The sequence below is a fragment of the Macrobrachium rosenbergii genome, chromosome 8, assembly GCF_040412425.1.
Source record: "Macrobrachium rosenbergii isolate ZJJX-2024 chromosome 8, ASM4041242v1, whole genome shotgun sequence".
Classification (NCBI taxonomy): Eukaryota; Metazoa; Arthropoda; class Malacostraca; order Decapoda; family Palaemonidae; genus Macrobrachium; species Macrobrachium rosenbergii.
The window spans coordinates 5,697,124-5,707,735 of record NC_089748.1 but is presented as its reverse complement, the minus strand read 5'-3'; positions in this window follow the sequence as shown (position 1 = coordinate 5,707,735).

The following is a 10,612-nucleotide window of genomic DNA, read 5'->3' as shown; positions in this document are numbered from 1 at the left end:
CCTCCAGATTTGGAGTTTCCCTATTCCTCTTCTAATACACCAACACCCTCTGGTCTTAATCCTCTTTCTCTTGGAAACAGTGAATCTCGCTCTCTCTTCCTCTCTCACAGGACCCTGGTGTTGGGATTAGCGTTTGTGGCCAGAAATTAAGGTGTGGCGCCAAGTGGGAACCGCATGGCCTCAGCTCCCAACATGCATTTGTGACCCATGGGTCAGACCCTATAAAAGGGAGCCGCTAACTGCGCCCAACAGAGACTGACTAGAGATTCCAAGAGAACCAGACAAGAGGCAGACAGCCTCCCTCCTTTGCCAACCCTTTACCTCTTGACCTTGCATTCACCAGTCATAGCTTTGACTTCCCCCCGCCCCCAACTGCCATAGTCTGTCGTCAGTAGCCCACGGAGACATCCCTGAGGACAAGGTAACATGATACGTTGAGATTGCAGGTCACCTTTCTTCTACTATTATTAATTTTCATAATATCTTCCTTTTCCATACCTGGAGTGATATTAGCTTGCCATGTGAATGGGTTCTCACGCTGCACTCCTTGAGCCGACAGACCAGCACCTACTTCTACAACAAACTGGCACCTACTTCGGCGACACCTGGATTGCACCTGGCTCTCAGACCGATGCTCTCACTCCGTTCTCCTTAGCAACTCATCAAGCCAGCAGGACAGGCACCGATTTCCATGACACAGCTGATTTTCATATATTCAGAAGACATAAAGTCTAAACTCGAATGCATGTGCATTATTGGTCTGTTGGTCACTATGTAAATTTCCTGGCCACTGATTGGTCAGCAATTCATGTAAATACCACTGTAGTTTGTTAATAAAGTATCACTTTAAGATCAGACTTCTTGTCTTATCATCCTGCTAAAGTGGTGACCGTTCTGCACCAACACCCAGCTAAGATGCATGAGACATCTGACAAAGACACACAGCCCTCCTCTTCTGCTGCTCCTTCTGACACCATCGCCCAAGTCAAGCTTCCGACTTTCACAACGGCTAGCGCCTACACTTGGTTCCGTCTGGCCAAAGTCACGCTTCGAATTAAGGGTGTACGGTCCTCATCATCCAATGCAGATTACGTCCTCACCGTCCAGCTGGACCACCTCTTTCCCCAGTTGATGGAGTGGCTGGAGGCTAAGCGCACCGAAGTCATGCAGTACAAAGACCTGAAGGGGGTCCTACTGGACAAATTCATGCCATCCCCAGCCGTCCATGTACAACAGATCTTCGACGCAGCACAGCAACCCTTGGCTGATCAACGGCCATCCACCGTCCTTCTTGAGACGGGCGAGGGCTCTCATCTCAAGAAGGGTGGTGGCTGATCAACGCCCATCCACCACCCTTCTTGAGATGAGAGCCCTCGCCCGTCTTCCTCCAGCAGCAGACAGTTCTCCCAGATCCATTGACATCCTCAAGACACTCTAGCTGCAGTGCCTGCCAACTTCATTAAGGGCAGAACTTACCAACATCGGAGACACATCTGATGGTGTCCTTGCCACCATAGCAGACAATCTGATGGATGCCTACACTGCTGTAAACTGCCAGCATGCCCACGCCTTCAGTACCCTTCAAGGAACATCCAACCCTTCAGTGACAGACGACATTCTTAATGCCACAGAGGCCACCACGGCCGTCAAACCCTTGCTACCCATTCCGCCTTCAGAAACTCAAGGGCGCCAACCAAATGCAGCAGCACTCGCCACTGTTTCAGCTTTGCAGATACCACAGAACATTTGACCCTGCTGCCAAGAACTGCCTCCCAGGATGCCCATGGCCAAAAAATGCGGTAGCCATATCCATCACGGGTGCATATCCCTCAACCATGGGAAGTACTAATGTACATGAATCTAACCATAATCCTGACATATCCAATCCTATGTGCTCTATTAGCATCTCTGTCTTGTTTATCCTTGATTCCGCCACAGGTACTTGCTTTTTGGTAGACACAGGGGCTTGCCATTCCCTTCTGCCTATATCCAGTCAACCAACTAAACACCCACAGCCATCCGATGTCTGACTCACAGCTGCCAACGGCTCTCCCATCCTTACCTTCGATCAGAAGCATCTCGCCCTTAACCTTGGTGACAGAAAGTACCACTGGCGGTTTATCGTTGTGGACATCTCAATACCTCTCCTCGGGGCAAACTTCTTGGCACACCACCAACTGCTTGTGGACGTTGCAGACAGGCTCCTTGTCGATGCCACCAATCTGTCCACGATGCCCATCGCTACATCCCCCCCAGGAACTTGCCACATACCCACGTTTTCAAACCTGAACTACGACAATTTCATCAAATCCCTGCCAAGCATGGTATTTTCCACCACATTAAAACCTTAGGCCCTCCCGTACACTCCCGTTTCTGAAGCCTACCACCCGAAAAACTTGCCACTGCAAAGAAAACCTTTGCATATATGGAGAAGATGGGTTTGTGTCAAAAGGCCTCCAGTCCTTGGGCATCTCCCCTCCACACAGTAACAAAAAAGGACTGCACCCTTCGACCATGTGTGGATTACAGAAGGCTGAATGTGATCACCGAGGATGACCACTACCCGCTCCCCAACATCACAGACATGACCACCTTCATACATGGCGCAAAAATCTTCTCAAAGGTGGACCTCCTCAAAGGTTACTTCCAGGTCCCCATGAATCCCAAAGACATCCTGAAGACCACCATCACAACACCCTTTGGCTTCTTCACCTTCAATTACTCCTGCTTTGGCCTCTGCAATGCAGGAGCTACTTTTCAGCAACTGATGGATGGCACCCTGGGAGATCTTCCCTTCTGCATCTGTTACGTCGACGATATTTTAATTTTCTCTGCATCAAAGGTAGAGCACCTCCAACACCTGCACATCGTCCTCCAACGCCTGAAAGAAAATTGCCTCATCATCCAATATGACAACTGCTCCTTCACCACCAAGGGGGTAGAATTCTTGGGGCACCTCATAACACCTGAGGGTGTCCAGCCCTTGCCAGAGAAGGTCGCCATCGGCAGAAAGTTCCCTACCCTTGACACCGTCAAAGGTCTACAAGAATTCCTTGGAATGGTGAACTATTATTATCGCTTTTTGCCTAACATTGCCTCGACCTTGGCCCCACTCTATGAAGTCCTCGAGGGCAAGAACAAGGCCCTCGCCTTGGGATCCCCGCAGGAAGCCGCCTTCACCTCCGCCAAAACACCCTCACCAAGGCCACCGTCCTCTCTTTCCCTGCACCAGGTCTTTCCCTACTGCTGTCCATGGACATCAGCAATGTAGCCATAGGAGCTGTTTTGGAGCAGATCATCCACGGTTGTCCACGACCCCTTTTTTAGCAGGAAACTCAGCAAGACAGAGACAAACTACTCTACATTTGACCACAAGCTCCTGGCGGCATACCTCACTGTCAAACACTTCCAACATTTTTTGGAGGCCACACCTTTCACCCTTCAAACTGACCATCTGCGGCTAGTGCATTCTATAAACCGACAGTCTGATGCCTGGTCACCCCATCAGCACCGCCACTTGTCAGCCATCGGTGAATTCAACTGCACCCTTTACCACATTCCTGGGAAACACAGCCACGTTGCTGATGCCCTCTCTAGAATCTCCAGCGATGCAGTAGACCTTGGCTTCGATTACAAGCAGCTGGTGGCCAAGCAACAGCGGGACCCAGAGCTCAATGCCTGCAAGACCTTCTTAATGTCTCTGCAATGGCATGACGTCCCTTTCACCAACAACAGCCCTACCTCTATCCTCTGTGATATTAGCACTGGTCACCCACACCCATGGATCCCACAGGCACTCATACATCATGTCTTTGACATCATCCACGGTCTGGCACACCCTTCAGGAAGATCCACAGCCATCCTCCTGAAGAAGCGCGTCATCTGGCACAACATATTGAAAGATGCAGGGTCATAAGCCCATGAATGTTCTTCCTGCCAGCTCTCCAAAATCCAGTGTCACAAATTCAGGTGTGGGCTCCTTTCATTAATAGCAACACTGTTTCGCCCATGTCCACATTGACATTGTAGGATCCCTCCCGTGCTCTGAAGGACATTGTTACCTACTCACAATGGTAGACCACTAGACAAGATGGCCCGAAGCCGCCCCTATGGTGGAGGCATCAGCAGCAGCAAGTGCTAGTCCTTTCCTCTCATCATGGGTGTCCAGATTCGGCATACCAGATGATATCACCTCTGACAGAGGCACTACCTTCACATCACAGCTCTGGACATCCATAAACTGCCTCCTCGGCACCCAGTTGCATCACACAACCGCCTACCATTCTGAACCCAATGGCATAATCGAGAGGTTCCACTGCACCTTGAAAGCAGCCCTGATATCTAGCTGCAACTCCTCGACCTGGTACTCGCAGCTCCCATGGGTCCTCCTTGCCTTCAGACCACACCTAAAGAGGGCCTTGACCTGTCAGCAGCTGAGATGGTGTATAGTGATTGGCTCATGTTACCTGGCAAATTCTTCCCCGACAATAACACCTCACCTGACATCATCAGACTATCGTTGGAAAAGTCGCCCCTGACCAACCACCCTATAAGCCAAACAACAAGACCTTTATCCCCAAGGATCTACATACTGCAACACATGTGTTCATCAGAACTGATGCTGTTCAACCACCCTTAACCCAGCCTTAACACAGGCCTCTACCGGGTTGTCCACTGACAGTAGAAAGCCATCCTCATCAACATCCATGGAACGAAGGTTGGGTTGCCATTGACTGCCTGAAACCAGCGTACTTGCCCAGCAATATAACTCTTCTAGTCCAGTTTTCAAGGGCGGGATGCCCTCTGTAACACCCTGGTCAACTTTCAGGGCAGGGGGCGGGGGTAATTGTGCCACGTTAGTAGGTTCTCACACTGCACTCCTTGAGCCGACAGACCAGCACCTACTTCTGCGACAAACTTGCACCTGCTTCGGCGTCACCTGGATCGCACCTGGCTCTCGGACCGTGGTTCTCACACCATTCTCCTTAGCAACACATCAAGCCAGCAGGACAGGCACTGATTTCCTTGGCACACCTGATTTTCATATATTCAGAGGACATAATGTCTAAAATCGAATGCATGTGCATTATTGGTCTGTTAGTCACTATGTAAATTTCCTGGCCACTGATTAGTCAGCAAGTCATATAAATACCACTCTAGTTTGTTAATAAAGTATCACTTTAAGATCAGGCTTCTTGTCTTAATCATGCTGGTAAATTAGTGACCTGTTTGTTGATTATCGTTTTGCATCGATGAAGTGTTATTATTGTGCTTCTATTTAAGTATCTTTTGTGAATATTTATGAGAGAGGAATCTTCTGCCTTCAGCAGAACCTCCTGTGCCAAGATTCATTCATCAGGTAACTTCTTGACTGTATTATTGCAGATCAAACCTGGTGCTGTGAACCAATTCTGCCATGAATGTATGCTCTCATCACTCCCGCTAAGACGAGTGTTTTTATAGAATCTTCCTGCATTGAGTGCCAGGACGTCTTCTCACCCATAGAAGTAATTCACGTATCCCATCAGACAACACCCCCAACCTTCAATATTGCAGGCTCACATTCTGCTTGTGTTTTGTTACCCTTTAAAGTAATTGTTATACTTGTCATTATCTTGAGATTTTCTCTTATAATTAACTGTAGACTTGATTGACTGAATGATATTGCTGCATGTGGAAGCATGGTCAGATGCAACCTTCCCCCTCCTTGTGCCAATGAACTTAAGAGCCAGCATTCACATGTAGCAATATATTAACTTTATCACTTACACAATTGTTCTGTGCATCAATACAATTATTAACAGGACCTAATTAAAACTGGATGGTATCTAGCAGAGATATTTATACAGGAAAAGTTACAAGCTTTCTAGGACTAACAGTCCTCATTGTCAAGTATCCATAGAATGGCCAGACATGTAGTCCAGCTGTATTTATATGTGTGTGGGGGAGTGGATTAAAGCCCTTGTTTTTCCAGTTCCGTATGCTGGCGTCTTTAATCCTTTGATTAACCTCCTTCTTCTGTGTGGCCCCTGCCCTCGTGACCTTGGCCTTTCTCTACCTGCAGCTTCTTCCAGGTGTGCAGTGTCCATGTGGTCTGTTGTGTTTTTGCATTTCTTTTCTACTATAGAGTGTATGACATTTCTTGATAGGCTGTCTTCAAATCCATTTCCAGTATTGCCTGCCTTTTCATTTTTTGTGCATGTTTTGAAGACAATCTCATAATCAGTCTGGCTGTTTTGTTAGTGTTCCTGTACAAAAAACTCATATTCTTTCAGTCTATTCTGTGGTCTTTTCCCAACAGTATTTGGCAATTGCCGACGTCTGATTAAAACTCAGTAAAATCAGTCTGGAAAATTAGTAAGACAGTAACTGAATTACTCATCTACTCTTTGACATTCAGCAGCTAATAATGCCACAGTGGAAAGCTTTATTTGAAAAAAAAAAAAAAATATTCCTTGTTAAGTATCCTGAGACAGTCTCCAACCATGTTGCTTGAATGGGAGAGGCAGGGACAGCCTCAGCACCGAAAGTGGTACATGTAGTCGAACTTTTTAATTACTGCAGAACATTTCAGGCTGCTTATAATGTTATTCTCATCCGCAGATGAAGTTATAGGTATTTCTAATTTCATTTTTTATATGCTAAGTCATAGGAACAGCTTAATCCTTTGTAATTAACAACTATATAACCTTCTTTTATAAACATACCAATCCTATTCTAAATTTTCAAAAAGTAAGAATGAGAGGGAACTGACAGGAATTTTTTTACTTTGGGTTTCATTTCTCGTGCATTTTTTATGAATGAGGTACTCAGGATTCATAATTTGAGAAACTCGATATTTAAAAGTACGGAATAAATTCTAGCACTTCTAACAAAGAAAAAAAAATATAATAAATTTCAGAGGGGAATAGAAACTATAACAGTTCCTTGGAAAAAAAATATAATCAAGATGTCATGTATGAATAAAACTTCTGAATTCGGTAACTTCAGTAACTGATCTTCACATTATACTGTGAAATAATAAAAGTTACGAAAAAAGGTCACCTTGAAAATTGTGAAAATACCTTCAAGATATCATAGTCACTAACAGCAGGCTTAACTTTTGCGATAGATAAGGCTGGTGGGGGTTTTTGTAAGGGGGGAGGGCGCTGGTGGTTCATGATATTTTTATTTTACCATCTCACTCTGTGAAACCCCGGCATAAATTAACTAATGCAGACGACGGAGGGGAAACCATTTGCTGGTTAAACACATCGAAATTTCCTTTTCGAAGTAATTTAGTGTATCAAATGACCTATTAGCTGTATTTTCTCCTCTATCACAGTATGGTCCACTTTCTAATACTTTTGGTATGATTATACAACCCTGCACGAAAAGGAGTCGGAAATACTTGTGAAAGGCCCCAGCATCTGGACAAACTTCAAGTAGTCTATTCTGTATCTTATTTCTCCATTATTATTATTATTATTATTATTATTATTATTATTATTATTATTATTATTATGAACAAGGGGCTATGACAATAATAATAATCATAATCATCATTACATTTTAAACGATATCACTACTGCAGCATAAGGATGTTAGCTAATAGATGAAGTCTGAGGAAAAATATATTTTCAGAAAACTATCCGACATCCAGCCTCAGAATTACAGAACGCAAGGCTATTTTCAGAGCGAAAATTTTTCATGTTAATAAACAACAGCTGTTTTTATTTTGAACAAGAAGTTTCAATACCAGTCCATAAACCCAAATGGAATAGCGAGCCAATCTATCCACTATCTTTCTGCTTAAATTCGTCGCTTTATATCTAAAAAATATTTAGAGCGCAGCCACTTAATTAATGTAACTTCCGGTCGTTAACAAGAATTCGTCGAAAGGGACGAGAAACGATGCAATTAAAGTCCTCGAGAAGACTCTATAATTGTCTAAAAAGTTGTTCCAACACTGAACTTCACAACTTGAAAGTGAATCGAAGTTTCGAGTGAATTCAGGATAATACGGGTACGAATATAAATGAACTAATATGGCCTCTCTCTCTCTCTCTCTCTCTCTCTCTCTCTCTCTCTCTCTCTCTCTCTCTCTCTCTCTCTCGTGGTATGAAAACAATCACAGATTTTCTCTCTCTGCCTATCTTATAAACACATTCGTAGAACTGTCCGAACCATTTCTAAAATTGATAGGTGACAACTTAGAAGGAATAAGGAAAATATGAACAACTAAAAGTCGTCCTAAAGTACAATGATAACGCTAAAATTGACAGAAGTGATAAATGCTAACAAGTAAGCATAAAAAAGCAACGTCTCGCGGAGATGACAAAAACCATAAAAGCGTCATGAAGAATAAAAATAAAAAGGATATGAAAAAAGACTTTACCAAGTTTTTCTTGACATTCTCAGCATAGCAGAAACGTCCTTACATCAGATTACTTTCGCTCTAATATCTTTTCTTTGGCGACTAATCTTATCTCAGAATCGGAGCGACACCTTTTATGTATCATAAAGTTTTACCTGAGATGTTAGTGTTTCCAAAAGAAGGAACACAGGGCGAACACACAAACACACACACACACATCTATATCTATATCTATATCTATCTATCTATCTATCTATCTATCTATCTATCTATCTATCTATCTATCTATATATATATATATATATATATATATATATATATATATATATATATATATATATATATATATATATGTGTGTGTGTGTGTGTGTGTGTGTGTGTAACAGGCCCATACAAAAGAAGAGAAGAATGAAGAACTAAGTAACGAGCGCTTTCATGCAATTGTTACACATCTGAAAATGTGGAACAATTACACGAAAGCGCTCGGGACTTAGCTTTTCATTCCTTCTATTTATGGAAACCTGGAAATTGATATCAAGTGAAAGTTTTCTGACTTCTCTGCATATATATATATATATATATATATATATATATATATATATATATATATATATATATATATATATATATATATATATATTATATATATTACACACATATGCATATATATATATACATACATATATTTATATACATATACATTGTAAGCATAATTGGGAGCACTTGAATTGTAACCCCCAATAAGAATTCAGGGCGTCAATAAATACAAACGGTAGCGTGAGAGGTGAAATAAACTGTGAAAGCTGTTACTACACATGTCACTCCGTGGAGGAAGGAGTGAATAATAACTAATCGAAAACGTGTTTGTGCTGCCGACAAGCTCTCCTAACAAAAGCTGCTGAGCGACCTCGCTTTCTACCATTAGGGCAGCCACACATACCACCCTATTCGAAATCCGGCGCTTCCTATCAAAAGAGAAGACATAATAGGTGCTTTATTTTTAACTACTTCTTGTACAGTACTGTATACCTGAGGCCGTCAGGTAATAAAAATCGTCCGCGTTCCGGGATGAATTCGAGAACAGAACTTGGAGACAGGCTTATCTTTTTTGGATCCTCTTTTTATCTGACTGATGCTACTCTCCTCAGCATTAAGGATACTAATAAAGATGAACTAAACAGGTGGTCGGTGAACCGATATGGCTCCCTTCGAGTATTCAAGGCCAACCCAAAGGCTGGCGGTCATTAGAACACGAGGTTATGTTCACATTAATTGCTGATAGGAAAATGAAAAGATAATTGGGCCTTAAAGTTTCCGCGAAAGACATCACAGATATGGATGAGCGTCTTCAGTCTCTTGTTAACAATATTCTATTTAGCCTCATTAATTACTAGGATATCGGGCTGAACGCTTCATGTTTAACAAAAGAGATAACAGTGACAGCGGTGAACGTTGTAAAGGCTACGTCACATAGCAGCACAAGATTCCAAAAGACAGAATCCTCTAATGGTTCGATTATGTTAAATTTAGGATCTGAAAAGAACTTAATGGTCTAACGGCCACAGTGCAAAAGTAAAAAGTTACCGAAAGACTGAAAAAAGTGAATCTTCATATCGCAAAGATTGATAGTCAAATTAGACAAAGTTTCTTTTTGTAATTAGTATTCTCATGAAGCATAACTTTACCTCAAATACAAATGACGCGGGCCAAAATTTAAATCAATAGTACGTTGTGAGAGCCTTCTTGAACTAAATAGTAATTTCATGAGTGAATCTAGAACAATATATAAGCAAATTATTTTCAGTAGAAAAGGGAAACTTGTGGAATAAATTACTTCGAACTATTATTATTGTCCTCAGAAAAAAACAAAAAACTGAGAGATTCCTGCTTTTTCTATGTGGCTAGAGGCACCGAAAAGGCATTTATTAGCATGAGGGGAGGGTAAAAAATATCAGTTGCTTGCTCTGACAAATATGAAAAGGAGAGAGAGAGAGAGAGAGAGAGAGAGAGAGAGAGAGAGAGAGAGTGTGACTCTAAAACATGAAGGCCAAAAATGCGCATTGAAGGGAGAGAAGAGGAGAGAACTTAATTATGATTGAAGAAGACAGAAAATAAGAGAAAAACACAAGGCTTAAGGCCTCCTTCCTCTAGGCCTCCCTGTTTCAACTGCACTCGGGGTCATAAACTGACGGTGGAAAAAGGAGGCAGAGAAGGGTGGGGGGGGGGCGGGTTATGGGGGACTATGATGTGTGAGGT